Source organism: Mirounga angustirostris, unplaced genomic scaffold (genome assembly GCF_029215605.1).
Source record: "Mirounga angustirostris isolate CCGP_5_RB_7025 unplaced genomic scaffold, mMirAng1.0.hap1 SCAF_12, whole genome shotgun sequence".
Lineage (NCBI taxonomy): Eukaryota > Metazoa > Chordata > Mammalia > Carnivora > Phocidae > Mirounga > Mirounga angustirostris.
This window is the reverse complement of record NW_026991720.1, coordinates 57,155,451-57,173,349: the sequence shown is the minus strand read 5'-3', so window position 1 is coordinate 57,173,349 and position 17,899 is coordinate 57,155,451.

The window sequence follows — 17,899 nt, the reverse complement described above, 5'->3', positions numbered from 1 at the left end:
GTTTCCTTTTTCCTGTCTTCCTGTGGGTTAAACATTTTCTATAATTACATTGTGATTTATCTGTCACATTTTAAGTTTACCTCATTGTATAGCTTTTTTTTTAAATGATTGCTCTAAGTATTATATTATACATATAACACATCACATGCTAATGGCATTGTTAGTTTACTGGTTTGAATGAATTTTGAAAGCTTGCTTTTCTTTACATTCCTTTACTATTCTCCATTTATAATATAATTGTCCTAAACATTTCCTCTATATATCTGTAGAACCACATAAAACAGTTATATATTTTTTGCTTCATTTATCAAACATAATTTAGTATTTTGTCTATGTTTTTGCACACCATGCTGTATTTTCCTTCCTGATGTCCCAAGATTCTTTCTTATGTTTGTTTGTTTGTTTGTTTGTTTTTTCCTCTCTCTCTCTTTAGAGGACCTTCTGTAGCCATTCTTTTAGGAACAAAGTCTCTTAGCATTCCTTTATTTCAGAATATCTTGATTTCCTCTTTATTTCTGAAACATTATTTTTATTGGATATTGGATTCTAGCTTGATCTTTTCTTTCAGTACTTGAAAACTAGTGCTACTTGCTTCTGGCCTCTATGGTTTCTGATGATAAATTTGCTATCATTCAAATATTTTGCCTTTATGTATAATGTGTTATTTCTCTCTTGATTCCTTAAAAAGTTTTGTTTTGTTTTGTTTTTTTATTCTTTAGTCTTCCAAAATTTGACTATGATATGTTTCATCATGGATTTCTATGGATTTACCCTGTTTTCAGCTCACTCAACTTTATTCTGTATATTTATGTCTTTTTGCCAGATTTGGGAAGTTTTCAGCTTTGATTTGGTGTTCCTCAATTATTTTTTCAGTTCTCTCTTTTTTCCCCCCTAATTTCAAGGGTTCCAATGGCATGAATGTTAGATATTTTGTTATAGCTCCACAGGTCCCTGAGGCTCTATTAATTTTTTAAGTCTGTCTTTTCTCTGTTGTTTCCATCTGGGTAATTTTTATTGTTCCGTTTTTTAGTTCACTGATTCTTTCCTCTGTCCCTTTCATTCTGCTGTTGAACCCATTTATTGAGTTTTAAAATGTTTAATTCTTGTATTTTTTTACTTTGAAATTTCCATTTGGTTCTCCTTCATACCTTCTATTTCTTTTTTTTTTTTTTAGTGTTGTTTCTTTTTTTTTAAATTATGATCTTTTTTATTATGTTACTTTAGTCACCATACAGTACATCGTTAGTTTTAGTTTTCGTCTCCCCCTCTGATCTCCCCCCCTTCATTTTTCCCTTCCTTCTCCTAATGTCCTTGATGCTATTCCTTATGTTCCACAAATAAGTGAAACCATATGATAATTCTTTCTCTGTTTGACTTATTTCACTTAGCATAATCTCCTCCAGTTCCTTCCATGTTGATGCAAATGTTGGGTATTCATTCTTTCTGATGGCTGAGTAATATTCCATTATACCTTCTATTTCTTGATCGAGATTTTCTATTTCTTTTGACATTTCTATTTTTTTATTTGTTTCAAATGTGTTTGTAATTGCCTGTAGAATCATTTTTATGATAGCCTCTTTATAATCTTTGTCAGATAATTATAATATCTCTGTCATTTCAGTGCTGCTATCTATTAATTGTCTCTTTGCATTCAGTTTTGAGATCTTCCTGGTTCTTGGTATGATGAATGACTTTCTACTGAGACCTGAAAATTTGAGGTACTATGCTATAAGATTCTGAATCTTATTTAAACCTTCTATTTTATTTTAGCTGTTTTTCTGTGACTTTCCCCAAAATAGGTAAAGTTGGGTAGTGGCATCTTATTACTACCAAATGGGGGTATAAGTCCAAGCTTCCTATTTGGCTGCCATTGACATCTGAGAAGGGAAAGTTTCATGTGACTAGAGGGTCAGAGTGGGATTTTTGGCTTCTCACTAGGCCTTCACTTCTACCTTTTGTGCTAGGATATATAGGAGTAACTGCTTCCTGTGAGGCCTCCACTGATATTACAGAGGGAGAGATGGCCTCTTTACTACGGGGTAGTGGTGAAAGTTCTATCTCTCCACTTGGCCTTCTCTGACATCATTCCAGTGGTCATATATTGGACACCTTATTATAGCCTGACACTGGGGGACATCTAGGCAACTCATTCAACTTTTGTTGGTGTTGGTAGGGATAAAGCCATGTTTTTTTTCTGTGGTATTTGCCTGGAGTAGAGTAATTCTTATCTAAAATGTATTTTTGGTTGGTTTGTTGGTTTTGTCTGTGCCTGGTCATATTTCCAAGTTGCCAGTTTATTTAACTGCAAGTGTGGGATATATGAGGCCAAAAGTAAATCCAGGGAACTCACCACCAGATCATAATATAACTCCTTAAGTCCCAGATCCCTGGCCAATCTGCCTTCTTTCCTTCTTGTAGAGTTTTTTGATGTTTACTTTATGTATAAAGTCCAGGGTTTTTAGTTGTAATTAGTGGGAGAAATAGAAAAAGTGCTTTTTTCTTCTCAGAAACAGAACCTAGAACTTGCGTATTTTTCTTAAAGATTTTATTTATTTATTTGAGAGAGAGAGCATGAGAGATAGAGCACAGGCAGTGGGGAGAGGTAGAGGGACAAGTAGGCTCCCCTCCACACGGGGAGCCCAATGTGACACTTGATCCCAGGACCCTCGGATCATGACCTGAACTGAAGGCAGACACTTAACTGACTGAGCCACCCAGGTGCCCTAGAACTTGCATATTTTTTTAAAGATTTTATTTATTTATTTGAGAGAGAGAGAGAGAGAGAGAGAAAGAGACCAGGAGCAGGGAGAGGGGCAGAGGGAGAAGCAGGCTGGGATCATGACCTGAGCCAAAGTCAGACACTTAACCCACTGAGCCACCCAGGCACCCCTAAAAAGTGCATATTTAACCACTAGGATATCTTGCCATCACACCAGAGAGTGAATTGCTGCTTAATCTGAAATGTAGTACAATCTTCTGAATCAGTACAAATCTTCTGAATCTCTAAGACTGACTGACTGATTTATTCCATGCCTAAATGATCCTATTTAGCAAATTACATTAAAACAGAATGTAGTGCTGGTACCCATATCATAGTGGGTTATGAAGAGTAGAAATGTTGTTTTCTTCCTCTTACATAATGCCAAGATATCCAAGAATTCTGCTATAAAAGATGAATGGTATGGTACTAAGAATGCAGAAAAATGATAATATTTTAATTTGCTTCTAAAACTGGTGGGGCCTTACTATTGATATGATGATGAGACATTTCTGACAGCAAATGAATTAGAGGGTAAAAGTGCATCACAGTGAGCTTTCTAGCCTGCCTAGACAGGACTATTTATTTTGTTCTTTAATCAACACTTTAAACACCAAAAAATATCATAGAGTTCATAATTAACTAGACAGCTATTTTCAATCATTTTGTAGCAGCACACAAATAATAAACACATAGAACAAAATAATTATGAAAGAATAGTCAAGAAATCTCTAGGAATTTTGCTGAAATCTAAACCCTAGAGTGCAGACCAATTTTTATTCAGAATTTTGAAGGTTATAAGATTTCTAGGATAAAACAAAGTTACTCTTAAGTAAATTAATTATTGAAATCCTGTTGCCTTTCTTCATTTGAAAGTTCTGCCAAGTAAAATGAAGCATAATTAGGATTATCTATCATATTTCTAATTTTGTGGTTATCACTTTAGTTTTGCCAAATCATGAAGCTGATTTATGAAATTCAGCAGAACTTTGCCCATTTTGAAGATTTGACTAGTAATTTTCAAGAAAAATTATATATATATATATATTTTTAAAGATTTTATTTATTTGACAGAGAGAGAGATAGCGAGAGCAGGAACACAAGCAGGGGGAGTGGGAGAGGGAGAAGCAGGCTTCCCGCCGAGCAGGGAGCCCGATGCAGGGCTCGATCCCAGGACCCTGGGATCATGACCTGAGCCGAAGGCAGACGCTTAACGAGTGAGCTACCCAGGCGCCCCGAAAAATTATATTTTTATATGCCCCATAAGGTAGTGTTATTCAAAGTGTGACCTTTGATCTTGTGCCAGGCCATGAACAGCGAGTTACTGGTACACAATTACATAATTCTGTCCATGATTACAGAAAGGGAAGGCACACATTTAGAAACTTCTGTAGAAAGTTGACATCACAACAATATCCAATCATAGGACCACTTGACTTGTCTCATTCAACAGAGTCTGGGCAAGTGTAGGTATTGCTGAGCTTGTGTGGTAAATCCACGTAGTACAAACCACTCCCTAGTCATGTGCCTGTGGGCCACACAGTAGTCCCTGGCAGCTTAGATATGAAAAAATAAAACGGGTCCTTCACCACAGATAATCTTAGCATGTGTTTCTTTTTTTTTTTTAATTTTTTTTAAAGATTTTATTTATTTATTTGAGAGAGAGAATGAGAGACAGAGAGCATGAGAGGGAGGAGGGTCAGAGGGAGAAGCAGACTCCCTGCTGAGCAGGGAGCCCGATGCGGGACTCGATCCCAGGACTCCAGGATCATGACCTGAGCCGAAGGCAGTCGCTTAACCAACTGAGCCACCCAGGCGCCCCTCTTAGCATGTATTTCATAAGTCTTACTCAAATATGTTCATTTTCTTTAAAGATTTTATTTGAGAGTATGAGCAGTGGGGGAGGGGCAGAGGGAGAAGCAGACTCCCCACTGAGCATGGAGCCTGACCCGACGTGGCGCTCCATCCCAGCACCCTGAGATCATGACCTGAGCCGAAGTCAGTCACTTAACCAACTGAGGCACCCCAAATATGTTAATTTTTAGAAATATATTTTATGGTTTGGTAAATTTCCAAATTAACTCTAGTAAAATTTTTTTCCATGTTGAAATATTGACTAGAATGAGAAGGCACAGTTAATCACTTTAATCTTATTGTAAGAAAACTTATCACAAGATCAGTGTTGTCAGAAATCATGAAATGTCAGGTTATATCAGATTTTATTATTCCTCAGAATTTCAAATACAAATTAAGTATCCCAGGACGTTTTCATCATTTCACTCATGAGACTTTTTTCTGCATTGAAAATGCTACCCTAGATCAGTGGTGGAAGTCAATATTTACAGTTGTTTTTAAGTGTGATCTTCAGAGTGGCAGCTTTAGCATCAACGAGTTAGAAATGCAAATTTTTGTGTCCCATTCCAGACCTACTGAGTCATAATGTCTGGGGCGAGGGCCCAGCAATCTGTGTTTTAATAAGCCCTCTGGGTGACTGTGATGCTCACTCAAGTTCAAGAGTCACTTCTCCGGACCAAACCATCTCCTTTCACCTTGGTTACCACAAAAACTTCCAAACTTTCGTCTCCTTCCATTCCTTTCTTCGCTGTGTGCTCAGACTGATATTTACATATACGCACATGCACACAAATGCTCTCAGGCTAAAGATCACAATAGGTCCTTTTGTAAACATATGTCATAAAGGCTCCCTCACATCTGCTGCCTACCTCCCGAGCATCATCTCACATCCATTGCTCTTTCAATTATCCCTTGCCCCACTGGACTTCGTCCAGGCATTACTACTGGCTTAGTCCACTCCACTCATGGCCTGATTACCTCTGAAATACTCTGTAAGAGAAGTCATGTATCAGGGAAATCCATAGTTTACCAGATTAAAATTCCCCTCTTCTGTTATTCAAAGGACCATGTATCTCTCCTGCCATTTATCCCAGCTGCAATTTTATATTTATATGTGATTATTTGATTGTTTGTTTATCCATACAGGACAGAAAAGACCATGTCTGTCATTGGTCACCACTGTTTTCCCAGAGCCTGGCGTTGTGTTTACTCTGTGGTTGACATTCAGGAAATGTTGAATGACTTAATCAATGGCTAATTGCAAACTAATGGATCTCTACCATAGGACTGGCCCACAATGCAACTGGGCACCCGCATTGGATGGTGCTCTGGTCACACGCCTATAGCAACTACACTTATTACCCGTCCCACCCACTTCAGGAGCAGATACTGTACTGTCTACCACTCTCCAAGAAGCAACAAACTTTAACAAGCAGGCCAATTTCTGCTCTTTTATCTGTTGCTAGACTAGATCATAGTATCAGTCTACCATGCTGGGAGAATTCCCAAGTGTTAAAGCTCAGTGTAAATTTTCCCATACCAAAAATTGAACAAATTGGTGGTCAGCGTTCACAAAAGCATTATTTCTATGGTCTATTGGGCTAACCTAAGAATTTACAGTAATTTACAGCAACTTCTTGTGGAAAAATGAAATCTGGTTTCCAAAAAAAACCCTTATAAACATACCTACTTCTTTGTTAGGGATTCAATATATAAACAGAAATTGGTTTGTTTTCCCCCTCAAGCCCCCCAGAGTTCAAGTGCTCTTCACTATCCCATAACCTCCCTTCATATCTCTACAATTTAGGACAGAATCTAAAATTAAAACTTCAGAAGCACGCTTATTAAAAGTTACATGGGATGACTTTTCAATCCATTACCATTCTTCCTTTCATAATTCTTAAAGCATAAGGATTACTGAAAATGTTGCTTAATTAGTGATGCTAGAAGAAATTCTGTATGGTGAACAAGGTAAAAATAACTTTTTAAACTCTATAACAGACAGAACTTCTTTCCCTTTTTAAGGGCCTCAAAAGTCTGTCTCTACTTTCATTCTGAGGCACATCAGCCTGTCTCAGACAACTGAATGTTTTCTCCTTTGATTGTAGGATTCAAATGATACATTTCACTTGTAGGAGTTAACTAAGGGATAACTCCCCTCTCTCCAACCCAGGCCTAATCAGATGCAGCAAAAAACATTAAGCAAACTGCTCAAAGTCTCAAATCAAGGGATAATTTTTAAACGTGGTTAACATAATGGATATTATGCATGCTTTGTCTTTTCAAAATCCTTACAAAATAATCATCATCTGTGTCATCATAATCAGATATAAAGGTATAATCTTTGGGCAACTGTGTGGCTCAGTTGGTTAAGCATCTGACTCTTGATCTCAGCTCAAGTCTTAATTTAAGGGCCGTGAGTTCAAGCCCTGCATTGGGCTCTGTGTTAGGTTCCACAGTGAATTCTATGCAGTTTCTGCAAAACTAATAGTGTAAAAAAATGTACCTTGAGGATGAAGATGGTAAATGATGAATATTTTTTCTACCAAAACTCCAGTTTCCTGTTTTCACTGGAAGCAAATTTAATTTTTAAGTAGGGGAGCCTCCTAAAAAGAAAAAAAAGATACTAAATTACCTTATTTTTGGTGCTATTGCTGATTGAATTTTCTCTTACTTGCAGCCTACATGGCTTAACTGATATAAGTAGTTTCTGCAAAACTGACAGTGTAAAAAAAAAATGTACCTTAAGGATGAAGACGGTAAATGATGAATGTTTTTCTACCAAAACTCATTTCCTTTTTCCCCTGGAAGCAAATTTAATCATTTAAATGCAACCTCTACCTCCTATTTTAAACATTAACCACCTTTGAGAATGTGATACAAACATGGAAATATATTAAATCGAAGCCATGAGTGAGTAGTAGGTGGGAATGAGACCAGGATCAGTTGAGGCTTAGCGGGCAGTCTTTGGCAGTTCTTTCAAAACATGAGAGCAAATCTTCTATCTTTCTTTTTCCTTTATTTTAAAGATTTTATTTATTTGAATAAATAAAGGCAGAGCACGAGCAGAGGGGAGGGGCAGAGGGAGAAGGTGAAAAACAGATTCCCTGCTGAGCAGGGACCCCAACACAGGGCTCTATCCCAGGACCCTGAGATCAAGACCTGAGCCAAAGTCAGACAATTAACCAACTGAGCCATCCAGGAGTCCCCAGTCTTATATCTTGAAATCCAATGGATAAATATTACTTGAATGCCTAGATTATTAAAATATGTATGATAGGCAAAAATAAGTTAGTTTTTTAGTTATTCCCTATTATATGATTCCCAAAAAGCCAAATGAAACAATACCAAAATCACACAAAGAAGAATTAGCACATTGATGTCGGACAGAATGCAGGTAGGCCAGAAATAGTCAATGTGTCATTTTAATAAAAAAATACAGATCTCAGGCACAGGGACTATAGGTTGGAAAAAGCCAGATCTTAGAACAGTCAGGAAATTAATTTTCCCAGAGTATATCCAAAGTTTATCTCAACTCAGGCAGTGTGCTTCAGTCTGGAAATAACCTGAAAGAGCTGTGTCCAAAAAATCACTTTAAATTTATAGTCTCACTACTAATCAGACTAGGTGGACTCTTAAAGGATGCTCCTTTTCTTAAGTAGGTTGATGTTTCTAAAATGGGCTAAAATCTTAATATAATGGTAATATAAAAGGTTATAAGAGAGAGGGATCTCTTATTTCTGAACATAAAAGTTGTCTTTGATGAGAAGTATTGGTGTTGGTGTGATATTGACTATCATCTCTGTCTACTATTTATCTTATCTCCAGAAAAAATAATGATGCTATCTCAAAATTCATAGTCATAAAATGAAGTTACTGGCCAAGATGTTCAAAATCTCTACGAGTTAGTCAGAAAAGTAGAATTTCTTTTCTGTGAGAGACCTAAAGCATAGGGACATACGTTCATCTTCAAAAACTAGCTCTAACCAGGTTTTTAAAAATCATCCCCTTAATGCAGTATGCTACATGTATGATCCATGCAATAGTGAACGTGTTAACAAAGTACCATAAAGAGAGGTTCTTCTTACATAATAGTTGTAACTTTCCATGACAAACTTCTTTATATGGTCAAAAGTCTTTAATAAATATATTTTATAGTATTAATATGTATTAATGCAACTTGATTTGTTAGGTGATTCAAACTGACCAATATTATGTAATCTGGTTGCCCTAACCATTGGGTCAGTTGTGAGGCAATCTATTTGATAGCTTTTCGATAAATCTTCACGTGCCTCCATAGCTGGTGATGGAGTACCAAAATTTGGTTGTGGTACCAAGTAGTGGCAGAATCCAGTTAGAACCCTGACCTTGCCTAAATATATAATCCTGTATCTACCATTTGAGTTATTTGGCCCATATTGTTGAATCAAATACTTTTATCTACTACTCATCACTATAATAGAAAAATAGTTCTTTGGCTGTACTACCTATTTTGTATATATTTTCACTGTGGAAGATTTCTCAGGATTCATAAAAGTATTTTTAAAAATTTGATAATCATAGCTACTTTGATGTCATCTCATACACATTTAAAGCTTTACGTACTTCATTCTCAAAGAGGAAATCTATAACCAGATCATGAATCTCATTAAAAAACATGTAGGTATTCTTGAAACTTTGACCCAAATTTCAGCAATAGGCAGCATACTCTACTTTAGCCCTTGGCTAAAATTCAGATGATTTGTGCTCTAATTTACCAGCTGGAAACCTTGGATGAGTGACTTAACCCCTGTAGTCTTATTTTTTCATCTCATACCTACCTCAAGTGATTTAAGAAGTATATTTTAAGGATTAAAATGACAAATGAGGGAAGCATGTTAAGAGCTTTATAAAAAAGTGTATGGTGTTTGGAAGGAGCAATGTTAACATGGCAGTTTGGACTCAATTGAGAATTTTGATTATTTAGTTGTAGTCCTTTTAATGGTGTATTTATAAGGATAGATTTGGCTGACTGGGATTGGGAAAAAAAAAAAAAAACCTAAATAATGGTGGCAGAAACAATTTCTTTTTCTCTCTCAAAAAAATTTTGCAGAGGTAGCAATCTAGGGCTGGTCTGATGGCCCCATGAGGCTGTCAGTGAGCCAGACACCTGTGTCTCATCTTTGTTATCTTTACGGGGCCTCCATCCTTCACATTATCTATAAGAGTTAGAGCCATTTCATCTGTCTTCTCTTGAAAGAAAGAGGAGGAAGGTGGAAAGCTTGAAAGTGCTCCTCTCCCAGCTGAATCAACCTACTGCAAAGGGCATTCCTGGAAGAAACACACAAAGACTTCTGCTTCTCCCAACGGAGTCCATTATTTTAGCTGAAGTCATTAGCTTTCTGTGGTCTACAAAACAGAACATCAAACTTCTGCTTTTTTTGTTACCAAATAGAAAAAATAATAATTGTGTAAGACAACTCTGTATCCCTTTCTTGAGACTTATGCTATCCCCAAACCTTCCATGTCCCTATCTTCCCCACCATCGCGGGCTTGGGATGGAGTGAGGCTAAGAAATGGGGCAGTGTTCAGAGAAGGAATCAGGGATGGGCTGATGTTCAAAAATACTCAGGCATCATGTTAGAAATTTAAAAAAAAACCCCACATTTTTAAATTGTAATGTGGTAGCTTTGACAATTTGAAAATATTAAATGTTCATTTGTTCATTAATTTTTTAGCAAGTATTTATTGAGCACCTACTATGTGGTGAATATGACAGAAAATGTTCCTGCTGACTTGGAACTGACTTGGAGTGGTAGACAATAAGCATGTAAACAAAAAAAATACAGAGAGTTACTTCAAAATCTAAGTGATATGAAGATAATAAATAGGGTAAACCAAGAGCAAGTATAGAGTTAGTAGAGGAGGAGAATTTAGAACAGATGGTGAAGGAAGGCTCCTATAAAGAGGGAGAATTTGGGCTGAGATCAAGGATCAGTTTTGTAGGAAATTAAAAAATTGTATTCCTACTATTCATTAATGCTGATTTGCAAACCCTGTAACTCAATGGATGCAATTACTTGTGAGGTGTGGCCCTCTCTTCCTATTTCTTGTCTATCCAGAAGTCACCTTATAGAACCAAAAAAGGATTTCCACTGGCAGGTCATGCAGGGAAAAAGGAATGATGAGAACCAGGTCCACACAGACATTTCCTCCTTTAGTCTATTAATTTCTAACCCACTGAACTGATTATCACTTCATGTGATAATCTGATGTGATGAACCCATATTAAGACATCATTGCTAACATCCCATGAGAAACTTAATAACACAACAGATGTATGCAGTAAGGGAGAATGTCAAATATAATCATCTTGTTCTCAATTACGTATGAGTATAGTTCTAATTTTATTCACCAGCAACCATTTGCCTTTTCTAAAGCTGATAATTCTTTTTTCCTAGTATGAGGATTTGGATTCCATTTAAGTCTTGTTAACTGTAGTGACATAATTGTTCATCCAACAACAGTTACTGGGCATGTGAGAATATACCACATACTGTACTAGCCCGAGATGAAGCAAAAATAACTCAAGTATTGGGAAAAAGGCCAGATTTCGGATGCACACTTGCCCACTTCATTGTGTCATATTACCTAAACCCACGAAATTGGCATTTATATTTCCATTTCAACATAGTCTACCTTGATGCATTATCGATGGCTCCTTTTACAAGAGAAGAGTCTGGTGCCTTTGCTTTCGATCATTATCTGTGTTGTGGAAACAACTTGGACCCCTCTTGGCCTACAGTCTATGCCAAGAAAAGGCAGTTTGTTACTTGCCTTCAGGGTTCTTGATTCATCCCCTTGCATGAGCAGCCTGCCAGCCTGCCCTGTATAGAGAGGAAGCTCCTTGGACTGGAGTTCGTGTGGTTTAGCAGGGCCTGGTGTGAACGTGTAAGTGCCAGTAACCAGCGCTGGGTTCCAAGGCTACATACTTATTGGAATGACAGCCTGATCATTATCGTGTCTCTGGCAGGGTCTGCTTCACAGGAGCCTTGCTTGTGATTTGAGGGAGAGAAGCCAATAGAAAACACATCTAGAAAAATTAGTTGGCATTGCTTTGTGTGATTCAGCCTTGCATTATTCCTATAAAGGAAGAGAGGGGAGAAGAAGATGGTCTTAGACATTGCGACATCATTACTGTTGAAGGATATTGGGAAATTTGTGCTTCAGATAACATTTTATATGAATGAGTATGCATTTACTGCATTATTACTGTGTACAGAACACCCTAGGCACTCATAAAGATGTAAAAGACAAACATCTTGACCTTTGATAAGCTGCAGTTTCATTGGGAGACAAGATAAATATACAAGAAAGAGGAAAAGAAGACATGAGATAGTTTATATTAAGAGCCAAATAACTAATGTGGTTTGTACTATAATCACTGTGGCAGCTCAGGAAAGGTTTTTGTTTTCCGTCTTTTACAAGTTTACTGTGTAATTATTTCACCCTCTCGATCACAGAGGAGGCACCTCTGAAGGTTTCCACATGTAAGTCAAAGGCAGTGGGGCATACTTCATTCAACACACACTTGCTGATGAACAAAGGACTTCATCTTCACTCAGCGATTCCCCTGAGGTAGACCCTCTGATGTCATCGGGTGTGATGTATATTGCATCAGATCTGTCAGGGTTTCCTTTTGCAAATTAACATTCTTCTGAGGCCAGATGAATGCAGGCTTAGTGTTGTGCTGTGTTTGGACTTTTTTTCAAGAGAAGCCAGAAAGAGAAATTTTGAGGTGAAATTCCTTAACAGATGAGGCACTCTTCTTCTTTTTTTTTTTTTTTAAAGATTTTATTTATTTATTTGAGAGAAAATGAGAGACAGAGAGCACGAGAGGGAAGAGGGCAGAGGGAGAAGCAGACCCCCTGCCGAGCAGGGAGCCCGATGTGGGACTCGATCCCGGGACTCCAGGATCATGACCTGAGCCGAAGGCAGTCGCTTAACCGACTGAGCCACACAGGCGCCCGAGGCACTCTTCTGAGAGTGGATAGAAGTGGTGGCTGTGCTTTGCGACCCCATGCGACCCCTGAGCCGCGCTATGTGGCACTCTTGGCAGCAGTGGCTTTCTGTCCAGCTTCTGAGTATCAGTGACGAGGTAACGTACTCCAAGAGAGCACTACGCTGTAAAAATGCTAGTGGACCTTCAGAGTACCCAGTTGCCTCGTAACAGATATAAAATAAGAGACAGTATTCAAGTAATTATTGATGCAAACGTATCTAAATGCAAAACAGAAATAATTATCTTTCTAAACATTGTCCCCAATCTTTTCTTTAATTTGAGTGAAAAGCAGTCCCTGCTGTTTTCTTGTTACAAATCTTACCAGAGCGTCTCTGCTCTGTACTATGAGACCAAGCCTTGCGACTTGCGTGAAGCTTCTGGACATCAGGAAGGCAAGCAGGCTTTCAGTTCTCTGGGCTGTTGAGCAGGTGGACGCGTTGAGTGACAGAACTTTATCATGTCTTTTCCTCTGCCTCTGCCTTAAATGGGAGAACTCAGGAGGCCTAAGATATAGACTTGCCTTATTTTTCTCTTTCCATGATTTTTCATGCCCCAAAGGAGAGTGGAGTGGGATGCTTGGGAGTACAGACCATGAGAACCCTGGCCACTCTTCCTTACTCCTCCCTGCTCCAGGAGGGACAGTCTGTAAAATCAGTCTGTGTCCGCACACTGGGGATATTAAACATTGATTTCTCTCAAAATTCTGATGCATTACTTGCCGACTAACTGCCAAGTTGGCTGTCTACTCTCATTACCCTCTGTATTTATCTCTCATAAGCAAATTCTGTGCAAATTTTTGTAAAAATGCACATTTGGGGTAAATTAATACTACATTCTCCATAGAGCTTTAAGCTCATTTTTAGTTTCTGATGATCTTTATAATTTTACCCAAGTAATATGTGTATTTTGAAATGGGATTTCACTTTTCATTGAAAGAAAAAGCTTTTGTAACTACTTTTTTTTTTAATGTGTCTAAACTACTTATCAAATTTGAGACTCGCTGTTTCTCCTTTTCCAGACTCCTGAAATATTCCAGAATGTTGTTTGTAAGGTGTTTGTTTCCTTTAACTTTCAGTTGCTCAAAATGTACTTCTTTTCTTTTGTTCCCTGTCATCCCTAAAATGTGATTTACTTAGACCTTATGTGGTGCTGAGTTTTCCTGAGCACGACAATGGGCCTTTTATTAGACTTGGAAAGGATGGAGTAGAAGCCTATTAATAACCAGTCTTGATGGCAGTTGATCATCAAAAGCCAGCTTTAACTCACAATTGAAAAGGATTATGGAATTATCAAATAAGGCACTGTACCTGGTGACCCTCTGTGAGGCTAAACTATGATTAGTTCAGGATTCAGACATGGGCTCTGACTGTGGGACAAGCCTCACGGAGATATATTTACCTATGAGATTAAGGAGTTACCCGGAGAAAAATTAATCACATAGGGGATTTGAAGTGCAGATGTCTGGCCCAAATACAATGTCCCAGCATCAGCTGAAGTGTTGTTCTGGATACAGTTCAATACCTGTCTATAGTATACAACACTCCTTTTGTTTTTTTTTTGTTTGTTTGTTTGTTTCCTTCTTCATTTTGTCCTGAACATTATGTCTGTCAAAGGCCTCCTAGTCTATTGTTTATAAAGTGAATTTTGAAAGCACTTTAAAAGTTTCATCTGCCATTCGCGATTGAGAAGTAATACATCACAGATCAATATCTGAATTGTTTTTCCCAAATAGATATCATTAATTTAAAAAAGAAAACCTGCTGCAAATCTGTACTGAAATAACATTAAATTGATCTATTAGTTTCAAGAAAATGGAATCTTGAATGATATTAAATTTTCCATTCACAAACATAGCGTGACTTTCACTTTATTCTCATCTTGTTTTATGTTATTTTAGTAAAATTCTGAAAATACAAAGTGTTGTTATGTTTCATTTTAAATTATCTATTGACCTATATATTTCATATATAGGCATCATATTCAATTCTTCTAATAATTCTTCATAAGAGGATATTTCTAGCAGGTAAAGAGTCAGGAAAGCCATCATGAAATTACTAGTACAATCCATAACCTTGACAGGGCCAACGCACTTCATATAGAGAATACACATTTTTTTTATGTCCATTGAACATGTATGTATAAACCTGATCTTGTATTTGTCACATATAATACTGTAAACAAAAATTCACAAATACTAATGGTTAATATTATTTTATATGATAATTCACTAAAGCTACTTAAATAAAATCAGAAACATGCAAGGGATTGCCAATATTTCTCTTATTTCAGTGTCATATGAGGACACGGATAATACAATAGGTGAAGAAAATACAAAACCTGGCATAAATACTGGTAAAGGAGATATAAAACTATTTAATAATGATATGATTGTATAGCTAGGTCATTCAGGAGACTCTAGATTATATATATATATATATATATTTTTTTTTTTTAAGGTTTTACTTATTTATTTGTCAGAGAGAGAGAGCACACACAGCAGGGGGAGCAGGAGAGGGAGAAGCGGGCTCCCCACTGAGCAAGGAGCCCTATGCGGGACTCAATACCGGGATGCTGGGATCATGACCCAAGCCAAAGGCAGGCATTCAACCAACTGAGCCACCCAGGCTCCCTATATTATACTCTTTATAATAATTAAAATCAATGATATAAGGTCTATAGATCACCTTTTTTAACAGTGTCTTTCTACCCATGCATAACTCTAAAGAATGCTCAATTATTCCAAGGAGCAGCCCTGGTTACTATCACAGTGAGGAATATATAGGAAAATCATATTCTGACCAAAAGCTCCCCCCTCCCCACCTTTTTCTGACTGAGCTATGCTAGTGCTAATAAAGGCATCACTGTTAGGCACACACCATCCAATGTCCCCTGTTCAGCTCTTGTCACATTGGTGGTCTTGCCACCCTGGTACCAACCAGGTTCACCAGTAAGAGCTCACGTTGCCACTGAAGTCCACAGACCCAGAATGAGAAGTGAACTTCGTCCACAAAAGGGGTGACAACCACTGCCATCCCTGACTTTGAGTGGTTCTCTAGGATGAGGCAAATAGGCAGAGAGGGACTCTTTCCCCTGATGTTCCCACAGGTGACAGCCACTCCATTGTCAATAAGACTCTTCTCTGATCAAACCCCCACTTTATTAAAAGAAAATTTAAATAAAAAGTTTGATTTGGGGGAGGGACTAAAACTATAGATTAATTCTGTATTTGTATATTCGTTCAATGATTTATATATAACCATTGGGCTTATCGTAAAGCCTGTTAAAATGTATACATCTCATCAATATTTTTCTAGTAGCACAGGATTTGCATTTAGCCATTTTATGAGGACTTCTTTGCACTGATTCTTTTTCATTTGGAATGGCTTCTGAAAAGAATGATTCTTAAAATAAGACTGATTAAACAATTATGCAGTGAGTCCGTTTCTTCAGTTCAGATTTCTGATGAGAATATAGTTCTCCCTGGCTGCCTTTCCAGCTAACTCCCTAAATTAGTAGAATTAGGGGAATTGCTTCTTTTATTTCTAGAACCAATATTAAGGGTAACTTTAATTTAAATTCAATAACCGACATCATTAGTTTTTGATACAATGTTCAGTGATACATTAGTTGCATGTAACAGCCAGTGCTCATCACATCATGTGCCCTCCTTAATGCCTTAACAGAAAATACTAAGAATTCTGTCCGCTGTAGCTGTACATTGCCTTCAGCTGAAAGCCCCCCAGAACGCACTGTATGGATAAAGCAACACCAACCCTGAAGAGCATGTTTGGTCTCAACCAGTAGTCAAAGAAATGAAGGGCTGGGGAAAACACAATAGGTGTACCCATTGCCCCACCCCACCCCAATCCCACCAACTCCACCTGTTGACATTAAAATGTTTTGGGATCCCAGACCTGTGTCATAACTCATGTATATTTGATGATTCTGAGTCTGCCAGATTCATAGGAGATGTTTTGTTTAGCTGTATTTTGTAGCTGAGATGTTTTGAAAATGAGTTTTTTGAGCCCACGGAGCCGGATAACAAAGGTGGCCCAGAATTCCTGGGAGGGGGCTGGGGTAAACCGAGAAACATGCCGTGGCACCTGGATCCTGTTGACCACAAGGACACAAAATGCACCCATGGTTTCTTTCCATAGTGTTTCACATCGTTGTTATTGTCCTTGTTTTAAAATGAGATTTCTAAACAGAGTCACGCAGACTGACTATATCAAGGTTGTTCTAGGTTGTTCAGTATTCTCTCTCTTTTTAAAGATTTTATTTATTTGTCAGAGAGAGAGAGAGAGAGCGCGCACAAGCAGGGGAAGCTGCAGGCTGAGGGAGAAGCAGGTTCCCCACTGGGAGCAAGGGGCCTGACGTGGGACTCCGTCCCAGGACCCGGGATCATGACCTGAGCCGAAGGCAGTCGCTTAACCGACTGAGCCACCCAGGTGTCCCGTTCAGTGTTCTCTCTTATGTCCAAAAGGAGAAGAAAAACAAATCTTGTCAAAGAAAGTGTCACATTGATAGAATATCTGATGATTTCTAGAAAGTTTAATAATGTCATCAGGAAAAACAGAATCTCTCATACATTCATGAAGAAAAAACATGAAATAAAACTCAAATTTTAAGCAAACACAGGTGATGAATTTGTTCCATTTCACTTAATATTATAAAAGTTACCTGCCTAAAAAACCAGATCAAATTGTTCTTTTAGATTACTCATTAGCTATTACCTTTTTTTGTTAGTTTGCTATCAAAGCCTGCCCCTTACATGGTAATGAATATGCCGAAGGAAAGCAAAAGATCAAGACGTTTATCTAAAATTTATTTAGATTCCAAATGTTCAGGCTGTATGAAGCCAGGAAATTTCATGTATAATTTTTTAAAGAAATACTGAATGTGTTTATGTTTAACTTTAGGCATTGTCTTACTGGGCCTTTTTAAACTTATTTTTCTATATTTTTATATTCATTCAACAAATATTGCTAAGTTTCTTAATATGCTAGGTTCTCAGCTATTGGGGGTACACAGCAATTTGTGCCCTCATAAAGTTTCCATTCTAATTGAGGGAATGGTTAACAAAGAGTAAGTGATCATTTGGTTTTTTTTGTTTGTTTGTTTGCTTTTTTTTTAATTCTTATGTTAATCCCCATACATTACATCATTAGTTTTAGATGTAGTGTTCCATGATTCATTGTTTGTGCATAACACCCAGTGCACCATGCAGAATGTGCCCTCCTCAATAC